Genomic DNA, 19928 nt, shown 5'->3' with positions numbered 1-19928 from the left:
AGCATTTCTACATTTTCTCCCCATCTTCATACATTGTGGTTCACAATTACACATTTTTCTATAATTCAATAACAATGAATGTAGTGTTTCTACTTTTTGAGTAAAGTGAAGTTGGCATCTTACATCAGAAACTTTCAAAAATAAATTTTCAAAATGAAGAGATTTTTATTAACAATTATGAAGAGATTTTTATTAACAATAATGATTCTAATTAAAATTTGCTTTCAGAAAGTTTAAATAATAGAAATTTTTAGACATGTTCTATAGTACCATAACTATGCAGGCTATTAGTTTTATTCTAAACATTGAGAAGCATAAAAAGCATTGCTCCCTTCAGGGCATGATGAAAGTGGCCATACTGGGAGGGTGGAGGGTGATTTAAAAATAAGAAGAAGAAGAAGAAGAAGAAAGCAATGAATAGAATGTTTTCTGAGTTCAAATACTCAATATCCAGAAGTGTTACTTATTTTTTGGGACCAAAAAGATCTCAAAAATCAGAATAGGAAGCAGTTAGTATGGATTGCCTAATAAAACAGGAGAATTTATAAAGGAAATTATATTTGCCCTATGTTTTTAAACATTAACATACCTAAACAAAGAAATTTCAGGAAAAGGAAATTGTTCAAGGGTAGGTTAAAATGTTTTGATAATAGGATCCACATTTATACTTGCACAGATTAATTTCATACATAACATTTTAAAACATTTCTTTCACAAGTGGATGGATGCAGCAAGTCCTGCCAGAAATATATAAGAATTTATAATTTATCAAGGGGTCATGAGGGTGGGAGGGGGACAGAAGGAGGGAAAAAAGAGGAGCTGGTCCCAAGGGTTCAAGTAGAGAGAAAATGTTTTGAAAATGGTGATGCTAACATATGTAAAATTTGCTTGATACAATTGATGTATGGATTTTTATAAGAACTGCTAAAGCCCCCAATAAAATGATTTATTAAAAAATAAGAAGAAAGAAATACACTTGTCTTAGGTGCCATTAAGTAATTTTTTAAAATCATTTTTGGTGTGTGTGTGTGCGTGTGCTTGTGTGTGTGTGCGTGTGTATGTGTGTGCGTGTGCATGTGCGTGTGTGTGTGTGTGTGTGTGTGTGCCAGGAAGAACATTTATTCTGAGGAGAGATTTTAAATAAAATTTAAATGGACATCTTGCCACATTAGAAAAGCTTTGAAAAAAGTTTATGGAAGTGTTGCCCACAGTTTTAGACATCTCCAACATTTTAAGTAAAGTCAGGACGACTTCAAAGATGAATTCAAGGCACTAGAGATTAGAAGATTATGGTGTTTCTTATAATCTAAAGGGATAATCTTGAGAGAGTTGTTGAAGGACCCAGTATAATCATGTGAGCTTATTATGAAGACGTTTTAAGAAAATTGGAAACAGCATTGATGAAAAAAAGCCAGTAATATTTGCAAGGAATTCCTCTTCCCCCATCACGACTATGCACCTGCGCATTCTTCAAGGGTAGCAAGGACTTTTCTATGAAAATTTCCTTAAGAAACTACCCCATCCACCCTATTATCAAGATTTAAACTTTGTTCCCCCAAACTCAAAGAATATTTAAAGGGAACACAATTTTAATCAGTCAAGAATGTCAAAACAGTCATTTTTTCATGGCATAAAATGAAGAGTTTACAATTCTTTGGAGAAAGGGTAGAGAGATGAAAATACCTTGATGGAGAATGTGTTCAGAAACAACAGTTTTGTATTTTGATATTTTTGCTTACTAAAAGTTTCTAAGATTTTGTTGCAATGCTTTTTTGTTATCATTAGGTGTGTTTGAGTCATTTGTGACTCACAATAACCCTATGTACAACTGAACAAAACACTACCTAGCCTTGCACTATCCTCACGATTGTTTTTAAGTTTGAGTCCATTGTGAAGCCACTGTGCCAATCCATGTCTGTCTAGGCTGGTCCTCGTTCTTCCTGCCTCTATCCCAAGTACGAGGTCTTTCGCCAGGGACTGTTCTTTCCTGACAACATGACACAAGGTACATGAGACAGTCCAGCCATCCTTTCTCTAAGGGGAATTCTGATGGCACTTCATCCAAGACATATTTGTTTGTTCTTTTGGCAGTCCATGATGCCTTCAATATTCTTTACCAGAACCTTAATTCAAATGCATCCATTTTCTTCAGTCTTCCTTATTTAATGCCCAACTTTCACATGCAGATAAGGTGATTGAAAATACCATGCTGTGTTAGGTTGATTCTCTAGAGAAACAAAACCAGTGATGCTTGTATATGTTGTATATAGGAAGAGATTTATATCAATAATTTGTTTACATAGTTGGAGAAGTAGGTAAATCCTATTCAATTCAAGTCAGGGCAGTCTGCTGACATTTTGGGGATTACGAGGTGACATGATAGGAGATCACGGACCCAAACACAAAGATCCACCTCTGACAAAAGGCAAAGACCGAAAGAAAGTTAGACTCTCTTCGTTTTCTCTTTCATATAAAAAAGCTTATTACACCAAGGAGGTGTCATCAGGCTGCGATGCAATTGATAGGTCGAGATCCACCCCAATGACTACCAGGAATTGTAGTTGACATAATCTCTGACCATCATAAAAGACTTGGCATTTTAAAAAATTACCCTCATATGTCACAAGAGAGTAGAATTAAAAGGAAGATAACATGTTGGCATGAGAGTTTCGGGATGACAAAAGAGAAAATGCACGGATGTTTGGGGGATAGTAAAAAGTTTGCATACATTTAAAACAGCCTTCTATAATTAATATTGATTCCAACAGCTCCCTGGTACTAGTCTCCTTTTCATAGAGCCTCAAAATACACTTCAAGAGAACTCCAGAAAAAAATGAACATCCATTATCACAAAATTATTGCCTCATAGAGAACTCACAAAGAGAATTTCTCGATTGCATCTCACAGTTGAGACTTAAACTGAAGTCAATGTAAGATGCACTGTACAAAATCCCAAGACTAGATCATTTCAGCTCAGCTGTGGCAGACTTTTCTAGGTCACAACAGGGTCCAACACTAGGAGTGCTCCTCTGCTCTGCCACTTCGCCTTTCTCTAAAGTCACCACAGGTACCAACCAGTGTAAATGGGAAGGGCGAGATAATTAATTTCCTGGGAGAAATCTTAACTAGTAAGAGACTGGAGTCTGGGTGAATGACAAAGGCTTTCCATTCTCTTATGGAACAATGCATGCTCTGTAAAACTCCTTAAAGGATGAATAGTAGACGAAGCCTCAAGTTTACCAAATAAACTCTCTCTCTCTCTCTCCCCCGCCCCACCCCCCCTTCTCTCTCTCTCTCTCTCTCTCTCTCTCTCTCTCTCTCTCTCTCTCTCTCTCTCTCTCTCTCTCTCTCTCTCTCTCTCTCTCTCTCTCTCTCTCCTTCTTTTGGTACCTCTGAAAAACAAACTACCGGCACCCCTCAATTCTTCTTACACTGTTTGGTGTGAGTCAAAATAAGACATAGTCAGAATTTGAAATATTTCAGTAATATAGTTCTGGCCCAAGTCGCTTACTGCAAAGTTGTGCGCCGAGAGCGTCTTTGCCCAGCCGGACTGACCGGGATGACCACGGGCGCGCAGCTCGCCATCTTCACCAACATGGTGGGCCTGTCGCTCTTCTTGCTTGTCGTTCTCTAGCACTACGTGGCCATCAACAATGGCAAGAAACAGGAATGAGTGTGGCGCTTTCTCAGCCCCAGGGATCCAGGACATAGTCTGAGGCAAGATGGAAGGTGGGAGGGCCCTCACTACTTCACTTCGTCCCTTCTCCCCATCACAGCACAAAGCTACTGCACCTGGAGTTTCCAAAACAACTTTTATTTCCTCAGTCTTCCTTAACCCTGTGGAACAAGAAGCTGCCACTGAATTGGACCCACTATAGGGGCTGCTGACTTTTCTACTCCCCCCAACCCAAATATAAAAATATAGATGTATATTTTATAAATTTAAATAATAATTACCTGTTTTTATCAACTCCACATTTTTTAAGTGTAGCTCTCTTTAAAGGACTAAGAATAACTAAAAATCACAACCAGAAAAGTTTTTACTCAGCATTGATCATTACATTGATTTTTGAGTGGCATTATTTATATTTCCGATGAAATATTTAAAGGAAAATAAACCAGAAACCCAGATATTAGTCTCAGATTTTGTATTATCCATTGGTGAGACCGTATGAAATACATTTTACTGCTCTAAGCCTTGATTTCCCGTTTTGTTGAAATGAAGCAGTTGAAACAGGTTTGCTCTAGACAAAGCTGTCAATTGGACACATTGCAAAGTGGACTGATTTTAGAGCCTGCCATCCTTATGCCTGGAGAAACTCCTCACCAACGCACACAATCAAAATGGCCCTGGTCTCACTAGCCCAAGTTCTAAAAGAGATAAATTTCTAATATAACAAAGTAAATTGTATTCATGTGAAACTAAGTGAGGAATACAAGCCCACCAATAACATTCAAACCTCACAAGCTCCTCCCATTTTCTTATGTATTTTTCTTAGGAAACACACATGAATGAAAGGGTGGCTTCAGGCAGGTCATCTGATTGCATGTATTGCTCAAGAGTACTCCAAAAGTGATATTCTGAGCCAAAGGGAGATGGACACGCAGAGGTGAGGTGGTCCTCTGTTCAGGAAAGTTGTTTTTACCACATTTTCTAAATCATTCCACATAAGTGGTTGCCAATTTAGTTTCGCTGAGGACAGGCTCTGACAAAAAGGATTAACAGGAGAAAGTAAAATAGTTCCTTTGTTCGGAGTGTAGAAATACTGCAAGGAAATGCCTGTTCATTGCAGGTGATTAAACAAGGTTTATGAGAGGCCATTATGTGGAGAGGGTCACAGGTGCTGCTCTGTTGAAATCAACTATTTTATTTAACCATTTTTTTCCACTCTTTAACTTTCAGATATGAGGAGGCTTCGGAAAGTTAGAGGAAAATGAAATAAAAGTAGCCTGCTTTTAATAGAATTAATAAAAATTAAAATAATAGAATTTTTACATGAACTTTTTGAAGTCTTTTTGTAATATTAACTAGAGTTTAGATTTATCAATAATCTGGCAACTATAAACTGGATACCAGAATCCTATATGGACCTTTTTACAAATGTGCTCTTATCTCATTAAAATTCAAACATTCAACCCTTTAAGACAGAGGAGAGTACATTCATATTTGGGAGGAATGACCGAAGCTCAAAGTAATCACAAGTAGGAAGTTTTTCCAAAACGTCTCCTCCAGAATGAAAATTCATCTTTTCAATTTGGCTTTGACTCAGTAGCAAATCTAAACTTATTTTAATATTAACATAACAGATAAATTTTTTAATTAATTGCTTTAGCTTTGTCATCAAAATGTAAGGAAGAATATTATCACTTGGAGTTTATTTATGAATAGCTATAAATATCCTTAGCTAAGGCATTTAAGAGGCATGATATCCAAAGGTTCAGAGACAATATCCACATCCTTCTACTATCATTTTATACAAATTTAATTTTAATCAGTTTCCAGTATACTTATATTTATTTATAAAATATTATGATTCTTATGTTTTCATCATCTACTTGCTCAAATACAAACCGTTTTCTTTCTTCAAACTTGTCTGGCATCATGAATGAATCCTGAATGTTGGACATCCTCCCTTACTGATGAAGCATGTCTTCTTGTGGATCTGAGTCCCTATGAGTTGGAGGGACTCAATGAGAGTGAGTTTGTTTTTGTTTTTGTAAATACTCATTCTATTATTTTCGCCTACCTACAAGCTAAAATACAAACAGTTTTCTTTCTTCGTGCTGCACCTTTAAACTTGTCTTGCATATGATTTGGAATAAACTCAATGAGAGTGAGTTTGTTTTTGTAAATTCCTAAAACTTGTCTAATTATGAAAGTTCTATGAGAACGCTGTTGTATTTACCAGGAATACATCCTTATGCCTGAATCATAATGATCCAAGTTAATGAGCAAAATTAACTGTTTATGAAATAAAAATAGAATGATGCAGCTATTGTCTCTGAGTCTTTGGACAGCAGTTATTGAGTTAAATGCCTTAAGAAGTGCTAGACACTAAATGCCACAGAATAATCTGAGCTCTGGTCTATATTTCTATAGTGCCTAAGCTCCCTTTTTTAATACTTTTATTGGGGGCTCTTACATCTCTTATCACAATCCATACATTCTTCTAGTATGTCAAGCACATTTGCACATATGTTGCCATCATCATTTTCAAAGCATTCTCTTCCCACTTGGGCCCCTGATTTCAGCTCCCCATTTCCTCCCCTTCCCGCCATCCCTCATGAACCCTTGATAAGTTATAGATTACTTTTTTCCATATCTTACATTATCCTCCGTCGCCCCTCACCCCCTTTTCTGTTATTTGTCTTCCTGGGAAGGGGATATATGCTGATCCGTGAGATCTATTCCCCCTTTCTTCCCCCAACCTTCCTCTAATCCTCCTGGTATCTCTACTCTCATTGTTGGCCCTGAGGGATTTATCTATCCTGGATTCCCTGTGTTGCAGGCTCTTATCTGTATCAGTGTGCTTGCTCTGATCTAATCCGATTTGTAAGGTAGAATTGTGGTCACAATAGTAGGGGGAAGGAAGCACCAAAGAACTAGAGGAAAGTTGTGTGTTTCATTGGTGCTATACTGACTAGTACCTAAATGCTTAATCATCACTCTATAGTCTCTCTCTTCCCCTCCTTCCTTTTCTCCTAAATTACAAATTTCATGTTCATCTCAGTGTCCCCAGACATAGTTCTGCTGAGCTAACTTTCAACAAATATTTTTTATTAAACAGATTAATTCTGAAACTTATTCCACTGTGCCATTTGCTGCTCATTAAAGTAAAATTGGTGGAACTTTCTAATAAGAACAATTTTGAAAATTCATCTGGTCCAATCATTTGTTCTTCAACCTTAGAAATGGAAAAATTAGACACTGACTATTAAATAGAAATAAAAAATAAACTACAAGCCAGTAATTGAAAAGTGGGTAATGTAATGCAATTCTGTTAAAGAGCAGAACTGCACTTTATAGGGATGTCAGTGTTTATTTTTCAGAAGTAGATTGCCAGTCATTTTGCCTAACACACTTCTGGATGGGCTTGAACTGCCAACCTGTAAGTTAACAACAAAGCAACCAACCATTCACATCTCCCAGTGGCATTTATGAATCCATAAATTTTTTTCTAAAAAGTTCAGAAGTACTAAGACTTAATCAAACACAGGAAATTTCTGAGATGAGGAACTGTTATATGTATTTGAATCCTTTATTTATCTTCAGTGTGTTGTTGTTAGATGCCATTGAGTTTGCTTCAACCCATAGTGACCCTATGCACAACACAACAAAACACTGCATCATCCTGCACCATCCTCATGATTGTTCCTATGCTTGAGCCCATTGAAGCAGCCACTGTGTCAATCCATCTCCTTGAGGGCCACACCTCTATTTTACCACGCATAGTGTCCTCCTCCAAGGATTTGTCTCTCCTGATAACATGTCCAAAGTATGTTAGACATGTATCATCATCCTAACCTTGAAAGCAGTAATTCTCAAACTTTCTAATGCCCCTACCCTTTAATATACTTCCTCATGTTGTGGTGACCCACCAACCATGAAATTATTTTCATTGCTACTTCATAACTGTAATTTTGCTACTGTTGTGAATCAGGCAAGACCTGTAAAAGGATCTTTCAACCCCCAAAGGGGTCGCGACCCACAGGTTGAGAACTGTTACTCGAAGGAGTATTCTGGCCTTACCTCTTCCAATACAGATCAGTTTTTCTTTCTAGCAGTTCATAATACTTTCAATATAGTTATCCAGCATCACAATCCAAATGTATTTTTTCTTCAATGGTCTTTATTCAATGTCCAATGTTCACATGCATATGGTGCAATGGAGAATACCAGTGCTTGAGTCAGGCACACTTTAGTCCTCAAAGTAACATCCTTTCTCTTCAATACTCTAAAGAGATCTTGACCAGCAGATTTCGCCAATGCAATATGTCTTTTGATCTCTTGGCTGCTGCCTCTATGAGCACTGGTTGTGGATCCAAGCATGACAAAATCTTTGATAGCTTCAATTTTCTCTCTATTTATCACGATGTTAACTATTTGTCTAATTGTGAGAATTTTGGTCTTCCTTGCATTGAGGTATAATCTATATAGTGATGCAATCACTTGTGCACATTAATGTATCTTATATGTAAGATAATATGCATAGTGATAATCAAGGAAGTCAAGGACTCAAGATGAACAGTGGCCAGCTAGGTAAAAAAGAGGGACAATAGGAAAATAAAAATATTTGCGAGTCTTCTGAGGAAAAATAAAATGATAATATTGGTGGGAAATGGAAATCAGTGAAGCTTGGAAAGGTCTGATAGAAACCAAAACAGGGTTTAAGATTTTCAGCGTATATTAAGGAGTTTTTATTTGATGTTAAAAGTTTTTGTAATGATCTATTTACCCAAAGATTGAAATATATATATATATATTTACATGACCAAAAGATTACAAAATTTTACTCTAACTGAAGTACAGAGAATCAATTATACAAGTAATAAGAGTGATTAGGAGTATTTTCTCACCATGGTTCAGAAGAAAATAATTGAAATTTTTAGAGAAATGTAGATCAGATTAAATGTACAAAAATATTAACTACTTTTTAATGAGGCATGAAGTTAGACAAAATATATTATGTCAAACACATGCACCCACTGTCATCAAGTGTGGGCTACTAGCCTCCACAATCCAATGGGTCCAAGGGCAGTTGTGTAATTGGTGAGTAAAACTAAAGAGACATCAGACAAGATAAAGCATGTAAGTGGTCACCCCCAGCACTGCCATGACTTCAGGAGCCAGCTCCATGCTGAGAGAGAATATTTTTAAAACCAAGGCTTATGTAAACTCTAGGGGTGTTCAAGTCCCCTTAATTACAGGTAACTGCATACATGATAGGAAGGTGGTATACAATAGGCATACAAGTAACAGAAGGGGGTCAAGCCAGGGGCACACATATGACAGGAAAGCATATATGGAACAAGATGGCAAACTTTAGAGTCAAGATGGCAGCCTAATCGTGGTCCTCTGAGTCAGCTTGCCCTTAGAAGTCTTTAGGCTCGCCTTCAGGAGAACACTCTATTATCCTTATCAGGAGAGAGTGGGCCCTCCTCAGGGTGGGACAGCCAATAAGGTCTGATTGCCTTAGATGGCTGACAAGCTCCAGGTATATAACCTTCAAGCCATTCACCTCCAAGTGTATAGTCAACTGCTATGTGTTTTCAAAGAGCACCTTCGTTTGACATTGCTATGGGGGAGCATGGTGGTGAATAACTTACTTAGGAGAATGTGAGTGGGATGAATCTCCAATCCACAAATGTGAAGGTGGAAGCCTTGTTCTCCCAGACTCCTTAACATGTGAATGTGAAGTTTGTCCTCGTTTACTCTCTTCTAGGTTCTGTTTCTCACAATCAAGTCCATTCCAATTTATAGGAATACTATAGAACAGGGTAGAAATGCTTATCCAATTTCCAAGATTATAATCTTTAAAACATGCATGGAAACAGTAGTCAAGAAATCAAGTGACATTGCTCTGTGCAAACCTGATAAAATATCCTTGTTGTTATTGTTGTCGGGTGCCAAAAAGAAAACAAAAATACTATAAAAACTCCATTTTTTAATAAAAGAAAAGATCTCTTATCTATTATTGTTCTTAGGTGTCAGTTCAGACTCACAGCCATACTGTGCATAACAGACTGAACACTTCCCAGACCATCAACAAAATCATTGTCAAATTTGAACACAATGTTGCAACCACTGGGTCAATCCATCTCATGGAAGATCTTTCTCTCTTTTGATGACCCTCTACTTTACTAAGAATGGTGTCCTTCTCTAGGAACTGGTCCCTCCCAATAATGTATTCAAAGTACATGAGAAAAATCGATCTTCTCTCATAAGTAACATTCTGGCTGTACTTCTTCCGACACAGACAAAACCATAATTCAGAGTTATAAATTCTTCATTGATCTTGTTTATTCAGTGTACAGTTTTAGCACACATATGAGGCAATTGAAAATCCAAGTTCTTGGCTTTCACCTAAATCACTGTTACTGAATTGGGTTCAACTCAGAGGGAATCTGTATTATGGTTTCTAAGGTTATAAACCTTTGTAGGAGAAGACACCCTCATCTTGCACTGGGGACCAGCTGGTAACTTTGAATCATTGATTATCCCACAGTCCCACCATGGCACCTTACTTTTGAATTATGAATTTATTAATACTGAAGGTGACATTTTTTGCTATTCAAAACTTTCAAAAAATCTTTTAGATCAGATTTTCCAAAAGAAATATGTCATTTGATTTCTTGAATGCTGTTTCTATGAGCATGGATTGTGCATCCAAGTGAAATGTCAAGAAATCCTCAACAACTTCAACTTTTTCTCTGTTTATTGTATGTTGCTTATTAGTCCAGTTGTAAGGATTTAGTTTTCTTTACATTGAATTGTGAGTCATACTGGTGGCTGTACATTTTGATCTTCATCAATAATTGCTTCAAGTCTTCTTTGCCTTTAGTAAGCAAAATTGTGTCATCTGCATATTTCAAGTTATTAATGAGCTTTCCTCCAAATCTATTGTTTTTTTTAATATAATTCAGTCTGTCAGATTATTTACTCAGCATACAGATTGAATAAGCATGCTGAAAGAATACAACCCTGAAGAACATTTTTCCTTATTTTAAGCCTTGTATTATCCTCTAGTTCTGTTCAAATGATTGTCTTTTGGTTAGGTTCCACATGAACAAAATTAAGTCTTCTGAAATTCCCATTCTTTGCAATTTCATCCATGGTTTATTATTACCTACATTCTAAAACTTCTACATTTAATGAAACACAAGCAAATATTTATCTAGTATCCTCTGGTTTCATTGAGATCCATCGGACATCAGCAATGGCATCCTTTGTGCTTTGTCCTCTTCTGAATCCATGGAGAATTTCTGACATTTCTCTGACACACTGCTGTAACCTTTATTATTGCTATCAGCAGCAGCAAAATTTTACTTGCATGTGATATAAATGATATTGTTTGATAATTTATGCATTCTGGTCATTTGATGACCTTTCTTTGGAATAGGCACAAGTATAAATCTCTTAAAATCAGTTCACTAGAAAATTGTCTTCCAAATTTCTTGGAATAGGCAAATTAGCACTTTCGCACTAGATTGATTTGTTGAAATATTTGAATTGGCGTTCTGCCAGTTCCTGAAGGCTGCTTCTTCTTCGTCTTTTTTGCCAGTGCCTGCAGTGACGCTAGGATTTCTCCCTCAATGCCCGTGTGCTAACCTCTGTGAAATGACTGAAGGCTGACCGATTCTTTTTATTACAGTGACTGTGTTTCATCTATCATCTTTTCAGGTGTCCTTCGTTATTCGAGAATCTCCCATAGAAACATTAAATATTATAATTTGAGGTTTGACTATTTTTTTTACTTTGAGAAATGTTGAGCATTTTTTTTTTGCCTTTCTACCTCTAGGTCTATTTATTTTATTACCAAGCTTTACTTTGTATTCTTGAGATGCCCTTTGAATTCTGTTCTGCTCTCTTACATCATATCCTTTTGCTTTAGATATTTTACATCCACGTGCAAGTTTATGAATATCATCCGATATTTATTTGGCTTATTTTTTAAATTTCTATTATGAATTGGATGAAGGGTTACAGAGCAGATCAGTTTTCCATTCAATAATTCATATATCAGTTATACCATTTCCTCTCCACTTTTCCCATTCCTTCTCCTTTTCATCCTTACTAATCTATGTCCTTGGGTAAATGATGACCTTTGGATCTCAAATATTGGTTAGATCTATTTGTTATTGGACTGAGAATTGAGCCATGGGAATGAGTTCATGTCCAGACCTGAAGTTTTACTTATGGTCATGATCTAAGGGGTTCCACCAGTCTCTCTTTAATTAGTCAACCTATTTTGCTTCCTAACTTTAGGTTTTATTCCACATTTTCCTACCACAGTATCCCTGGCCTTCAAATGTGATCCCTTTCGGAGAATTTGGTAGTATTTGCTGGGTACCACCTCTTTCCCTAAAAGATGAAGAAAGCAGCAAAAGAAAATGGAAATGATACAGAGCCACAGCACCAAGAGGAATGAGTCAACATTTAACCATTTTAGCATGTGAGCAGGATTCAATGGTAATGAAGGAAAAGTTTTAAGCTGTATCAAATGCATTACTTAAAAGGCATTCTGGAGTTGATGGAATATCCATTGAAATGTTCACACAAGCTGGTGACGCACTGGACGTACTTACATGTCCATACCAGGAAACGCGACCAACTGACTGGAAGAGATTCATATCTTTACCCATTCCAAAGAAAGGTGATCTAACAGATTGTAAAAAAGTATAAAACAACATTACTGATATCAATAAAATAGGCATGCAAGTAAAATTTTACTGAAGAGCATCCGACGGTGGTTGTGCAGTACATTGACAAGGAGCTGCCAGAGGTTCAGACCAAATTTAGAAGAGGATGTGAACTCTGGTATATAATTTCTGAGGTTAGAAGAATCTTGGCTGAAAGCAGAGATAACCAGGAAAAATATTTGTTTGTGTTTTATTAACTACAAAAGGCACTTGACTGTGTGTATCATAAAAAACTCTGGACACCCTTCAATATAACTGGAATTCCAAAACACTTCATTGTGCGTGTCTAGAACTTGTCCATGAATCAAGAGGCAGTTGTATGAATAGAACAAAGGAATATTGCATGGTTTAAAATCAGGAAAGGTGTTCATCAGAGTTGTAACCTCTCATTGATTCAATATGTACGCTGAAAAAATAATCAGAAAAGCCGGATAATATGAAGTGAAGAAGACAGTGGCATCAGTATTGGAGGAATGTTTATTAGTAATCTGCAAAATACAAGTGATACAACCTTGCTTGCTGAAAGTGAGAAAGACCTGAAGCAGTTGCTGATGAAGATCAGGAACTGCGGCTTTCAGCATATATTACAATTTTACAGACTTAACTACCCTTAAATGACTCATAATCCCTACCACCATTAACAGCTACAGGAAAAAGTAGTGGAAACATCAGATAATATCAGTACACCTCCCCCAAACCCCAAAACTTACAAACAAAAACTAACAACAACAACAAATAAAAACAGGCACAAACAATAGATCAGGACCCAGAATCAAAGGAATTGACTGAAAATGAAAAGGCTCTGGAACTACTGGGGGGTTGGGGTGGGGATAGCAGAACAATGATTGGGTATCTTCAATAGATAGAGAAAGAGTGCATGATTACAAAGGAAAAATTTTTTTAAAAACCTAAAAACCTTACAAGACAAACACCAAATAGAAACCCAAAAGATAGTAAGATAACAGAAATATGTAACTCTATAAGAGTGTAAGTATTGAAATGGAAAACTGAATTAGGAAGCTTAGAGATAAATCTTTTCATTTCAAAATATGAAAAGAACAATCAACACATAGAACAACAGGGTCTGAGTAAAGTCCAAGAATTATGTAGGGGAAACTATCACTCATATTCCACTGGAATTTCAGAACAGGAAAAAACAGCAAAAAACCTACAGGAAAAATGGTATAAAGCATCCTGGAAGAAAACTTCCTTATGAGCATCAATGAGAGAAAATAATTGTCTAGAAAGCTGAGAGAACGCTAAATAGGATGGACTCCCCTCTCCGGACAGAAAAACAATTATAGGCAAACTTTCTGTGTAGTCTGAGTTGAACAGAGAAACAAATCCAGAGACACTCATATATGTGTAATAGAGAACTTTATATAAAAGAGCAATTGACTATTGAGAAAAGATCCCACCCAGTCCAGATCAGGTCCATAAGTCTCATACTAACCCATATGACTGATAACAAACTATAAATTCCTCTTCAGACTCACACAGTACATACAATCAAGCCAAACACAGAAAGATCAAAGGTCATTGGGTGGAAAGTCTTGCTGATACAGTGGTGGTGGAAACATCTCAGCACTTGCAGGGGCCTCCATATGGCTCCTCCACCTCCAGGGCTCTAGTTCCATCAGTGTAGCTTCATGTGTCTTGTCAGAAGGAAGACCAAGCAGAGAGAGTGTGTCCCACCTGCAGGGAGGAAGACAGGAGTTCCCAGAATCCTTAGAAGAAGGCCATGCCTACACAGAGGCATTATTGGCTATGAACTGGTTGACCAACTAGATTCCACCTCTTCCTCAAGTTAACAGTAGATGTGTAATGGCCACACTTTCCAATAGCAAGGACTAGGATAGACTTCTGAAAGCAGGCTGGGGGCAAAACAAAGAATAGTCACATGCAAAGGGAAACAAATGAGAATAAATTCAAATTTTTCATCAGAAGGGATGCAGACAAAAAGATAATGGAAGGCTATAGATAAAATCCTGAATGAAAATAAAAACAACAAAAAAAGCCAACCAAGAAACATATCCATTAAAATTACCACTCCAATATGAAGGAGAAAAAATAGTATTTGCAGACAAGGAGAAATTAAGGGAATTTGTAAAAACAAACCAACATGACAAAAATTACTAAGTGGGGTACTATAAACAAGTAATCCAAAACATCACACAAACCTGAGATCCACATACAAAACAATTTCTCACAAAACAACATACATAAAGCAGTAACCTAACAGCACAAAAATATAAGCAAGAACAAAGAAATCACTAGCACCACCACAAAACACAAGAACAAAAATAAAAGAAAACCCCAAATAAAACATCAAAATGACAGCAACAAACTCACATGTATCAATAATGTATAAATCACTAATCCTTAAACACACAAGACAAAAGGCTCGATAAGAATACAAGACCGATTAACATGTTGTTTATAAGAAACACACCTTAGACATAAAGAGAAAATGCATTATTTCCTAGAATGCATGGAACATTCTTTAGACTAGGTCATATCTTAGGACTCAAAGTAAGTGTGTTAGTCTGGGTACTTTAGAGAAACAAATCCACAGAAACTCATGTATAAGAGAGAGTTTTATATAAAGGTTATGTGTGTATCAAGAAAATATCCCAACCCAGTGCTGCCCAAGCCCACAAGTCCAACATTAACCCATATGTCCAACACAAATACACAAATCCTCCTCCATCTCACAAAACAGACACAACAATGCCAACTGCAGGAGAAAGCCAAGTCAGTGAATATGTAAACATCTCAGAGCTGGTAGGGGTATCCACATGGGTGCTCCAGCACCCAGGGCTCCATTGGGGTAGGTTCATGTGGCTTCTCCTCAGGGATGTCTTGCAGGAAGTGAGCCTTGCCAGCTAAAGCAGGGAACTGGCTAAGGTAGCTGCACACTGGTCCGACCATCAGAAAACAAGAGACCCGAGAACTCAAAAGGTGAGGCTCACTGAGCCATTTATCCCTTCACCCTTCAATTAATCCCACATGTGTTTATCAGCGAGGTTAGTACAATTAACTAACTCAGTAAGCTTTAATAAATTCCAAAATATTGAGATTTTACAATCATTTCTTTTCAGATCACATCACTATAAATTTAGGAATCAACAATAGGAATAACAAGGACAAAAAGCAAAAACATGGTAACTGAATAATATACTGCTTAAGAATTGCTGATTAATCAGTGAAATAAGAAATAAAATTAAATTTTTCCTTCAAACAAATGGGAATGAAAATACAACATTCCAAAATCTTTGTGACAGAGTAAATGTAATATTCAGAGGGAAATTTAAAAATACATGCACACATATAAAAAGAGCAAAGGACCAAAATCAGCACCTTAAATCAGAACCTTCAATTAGAACAAGATCAGGAAAACATACTTTCAATAATCAGGGGAAAAATATGTAAAAATTAGAGCAGTAATAAATTGGTAAAGAGTAAAACAATATAAAGTAGTTAATTCTTTAAAAGCATTAACAAAGTTGACAAACCACTAGCAAATTTAACAAAGGAAAAGAAACGGAAGGTGTAAATATCAAGAAAGAGAGATAAAAGAGATGACATCACAACAGAGCAATAAAAAAAACCCAAACGAACCAAACAAAACCAACAACAAAACAAATATTACTTTGAATATCTTGTAGCCTTATCAAATTTAAAAATCTAAAAGTAAATGGACAAATCTCTACCCAAATTAATACTGACTCATGTGGTAGACTTTAACAAACTCATAACAAAAGAAAGGGTAAATAAGATTATTTAAAATCTTCCAACAGAAAAGCCCAGAGGCAGATAGTTTCACTGGGACACTCTACCAAGTATTCAGAGAACAGTGAAAACTAATCTTAACAAACCATTCCATAATGTAGGAAAGAATAGCAAACTCCAAAACTCATTTTATGAAGTGAACATAAAATTATCAAGATAGAAAGCTACAGACCAATTTCTCTCATGAACGTAGATGCAGAAATCTTCAACAAAATCCTGCCCAGTAGAATCCAACAATATATCAAAAATTTTAAAAAAGGAAACAAAACCAAAAAAAACCCAACACTATCAAATGGGATTATTACAAGGCACCCAAGAATGGTTCAGTATTAGAAAAATAACGTAATCCACCTCATAAACAAAATAAAGCACAAGAATGATATATCATGTCAATCAAAGTAGAAAATGCATTTGATAATACCCAACATCTGATAAAAATACTCAACAAAATGAGAATCAAACAGAAATTTCTCAACACAATAAATACCATATATGAAAAATTAGCAGGTAACCTTTTTCTCAATGGAGGAAAACTGAATTCATTAACTTTGCAAACTGGAATCAGAAAAGACACCTCCTAACACCACTCTTACTCAACATTGTGCTGGAAGTCTTAGGTAGAGCTAGTAGACAGAGAACCAAATTCAAAGGAATACAGATTGGTGATGCAGAAGTGAAACTCTCCCTATTTGCTGATAAGATCTTATACATGGAAAACCCCAAAGATTAGACCAAAAGAAAAAAAAATTGGAAACAATTGAGAGATCAGATATCATGGTAAGATGTATGCTTAGCACATAAAAAAATCAATCAAATTCCTGTATACTTCCAAAGAGAGTTCTGAAAAAGAGATCAAGAAAATCGTACCATTTACAATAGTCACACAAAGCATGAAATGCTTAGGAATCAACTTTACCAGATAAACTAAAGCTTTTTTTTTTTAATCATTTTATTGGGTCCCATACAACTCTTATCACAATCCATCCATCCATCCATTGTGTCGAGCACATTTGTACATTTGTTGTCATCATCATTCTCAAAATATTTGCTTTCTGCTTGAGCCCTTGTTATCAGTTCCTCATTTACCCCTCCCCCCTCCCCCACCACATAAACCCTTGATAATTTACAAATTATTATTATTTTATTATGCCTTTCAGTGTCGGACATCTCCCTTCACCCACGTTTCTGTTGTCCATCCCCCAGGGAGGAGGTTATTCGTAGATTCTTGTAATCAGTTACCCCTTTCCACTCCACCCTCCTTCTTCCCTCCCAGTATTGCCACTCTTACCACTGGTCCCGAGGGGTTCCTCTGTCCTGGATTCCCTGTGTTTCCAGTTCTTATCTGTACTAGTGCACATCCTCTGGTCTAGCTGGATTTGTAAGGTAGAATTGGGATCCTGATAGTGGATGGTAGGAGCATTAAAGAACTAGAAGAATGTTGTATGTTTCATTGTTGATAGACTGCACCTTGACTGACTCATCTCCTTCCCGTGACCCTTCTGTAAGGGGGGGGGGTCCCATTACCTACAGATGGGCTTTGTGTCTCTGCTCTGCACTCCCCCTCATTCACGATGATATGATTTTTTGTTTTTGATGCCTGATACTTGATCCCACCGACACCTCGTGGTCACACAGGCTGATGCGCTACTTCCATTTGTGCTTTGTTGTTTCTCAGCTAGATGGACACTTGTTAAAGCCTTGAAGATTAAATGAGCTAAAGATTTTTACAGAGAAAACTACAGAACACTGCTACAAGAAACCAAAAAAGGCCTACATAAATGAACATATACTCCACGTGCATTGATAAGACAGCTTAATATTGTGAAAATGACAATACTACCCAAAGTAATTTACAAATACAATGCAATACTGATCCAGTTGCAAACTGTAAAGAAATGGAACAATGGACTGACTTCATATGGAGAAGGAAGAGACCTAAGATAAGCAAAGATCTTCTTAAGAAGAGTAGAACAGAGTGCTCTAGAGTTGAGGGAGTACTTGAGTGTCTATCTGCTGCTGTAATACTTTGTAAATAAATATGTGTACAAAGATCTATTCCCATATCATTATATATAAATGTATTTACATATATGCATGCCTGTATTTAGACCTCTATAAATGTCCCTTGCCTCCCAGTTCTTTCCTCTATTTCCTTTTAGTTTCCTCTTGTCCAATTATCATGTTTGGCCTTCATTCGGGTTTCAATAATTCCTCTCGGCTACATTGCCCTTGATCAAGCACTAGCCCCCGCTCCCCAAAATCCTATGTTCTCCTCGCCATCACTTTTAGATCACTTGTTCTTCCCTTGTCCCTGGGTTTGTTTTGCCCCTGTGCAATGGGGTTGGATTGGGCACATCTCCTGCACCATGTCCCCAGTACTGTCCCTCATAGTGCTATGGGACATTGAGGGAAGCCATGTCTTGTGGTGGGGCTGGCCTGTGATCCTCTCTGTGCATTGGCTGCTCTGAGCCGGAATTTTGTCCTCAGGGCTTGATGGCCAGGATGTGTTCCACTCTCCCTCCTTCCCTCTTTGTTTGCTCCTGATCAGATGGACCCCTCCTCCTGAGCTGCAACTTCAGTGCTGTCCTCTGAAGTTCATTCTTCTGGGGTGGGGAGTGGGGATGGGGGGTGTCCACTTAGTTGGGATTGGGGGCCGGCCCCCGTAGGCCTCTCTATTGCTTCCCTGCTTCATACCAGTATGTTGCATTCACGCCTTGGTTTACTTGGGCTGGGCTGGTCCCTTTCTCATCTCCTGTGGAGATATGAACAATACCCTTTCCTTGGGTGGTTTAGTGCCCTCCTCTCCCGCCTCCACTTCCCATGTCTCTCTGGTTCAACTAACCCAACGCTTTGTGATGTCCACCTTCCCTGACACGATAGCTGAAGACAAAAATGGGTGCATAAGAAAATGTGGTGAAGAAAGTTGATGGTGCCCGGCTATCAAAAGATATAGGGTCTGGGGTTTTAAAGGCTTGAAGATAAACAAGTGCCCACCTACCTGAGAAACAACAAAGGCCACATGGATGAAGCACAACAGCTTGTGCGATTATGAGGTGTCGATGGGTTTAGGTATCAGGCATCTAAGACCCAGAGGAAAAACTATACCCAAGGTGAATTTGGGGGTGGGGGACAATGGAGTGCAGACTCAATACCCATCTGTAGACAGTTAGACATCCCCTCACAGAGGGTTCACAGGGAAGAGATGAGCCAGTCAGGGTACAGCATAGCACCAATGAAACACACCTTTCCTCTAGCTCTTTGGTGCTTCCTTCCCCCAAATATCATGACCTCAATTCTAGATTACAAATTGGATTAGACCAGAATATGCACACTGCTACAGATAAGAGCCCGAAACACAGGGAATCCAGGATAGATAAAACCCTCAGGGCCAACAATGATAGTAGAGATACCAGTAGGATTAGGGCATGGTGAGGGGGGAGAAAAGGGGGTATCAATCACAAGGATCAACCTATAACCCCCTATCATAGGGACAAATAACAGAAAAGTGAGTGAGGGGCAACAGAGGATGATGTAAGATATGGAAAAAATAATCTATAACTTATCAAGGGTTTGTGAGGGGTGTAAGGTGAGGGAGGAACGGGAAAAATGAGGAGCTGATATCAGAGGCTCAAGTGAGAAGAGAATGCTTTGAAAATAATTAAGGTGGCCTATGTGCACATGTGCTTGACACACTGGATGAATGTATGGATTGTGAT

The 19928-nt window shown here is 37.5% G+C and overlaps 1 pseudogene; it reads left to right on the top strand.

Annotated features, from left to right (window-relative positions):
• Positions 1–3559: 3559 nt before the first annotated feature.
• Positions 3560–3673, top strand: LOC142454331 (dolichyl-diphosphooligosaccharide--protein glycosyltransferase subunit 4-like; annotated as a pseudogene).
• Positions 3674–19928: the final 16255 nt, after the last annotated feature.

Source organism: Tenrec ecaudatus, chromosome 8, assembly GCF_050624435.1.
Source record: "Tenrec ecaudatus isolate mTenEca1 chromosome 8, mTenEca1.hap1, whole genome shotgun sequence".
NCBI classification, from domain to species: domain Eukaryota; kingdom Metazoa; phylum Chordata; class Mammalia; order Afrosoricida; family Tenrecidae; genus Tenrec; species Tenrec ecaudatus.
This window is presented reverse-complemented; position numbering and strand designations above follow the sequence as displayed.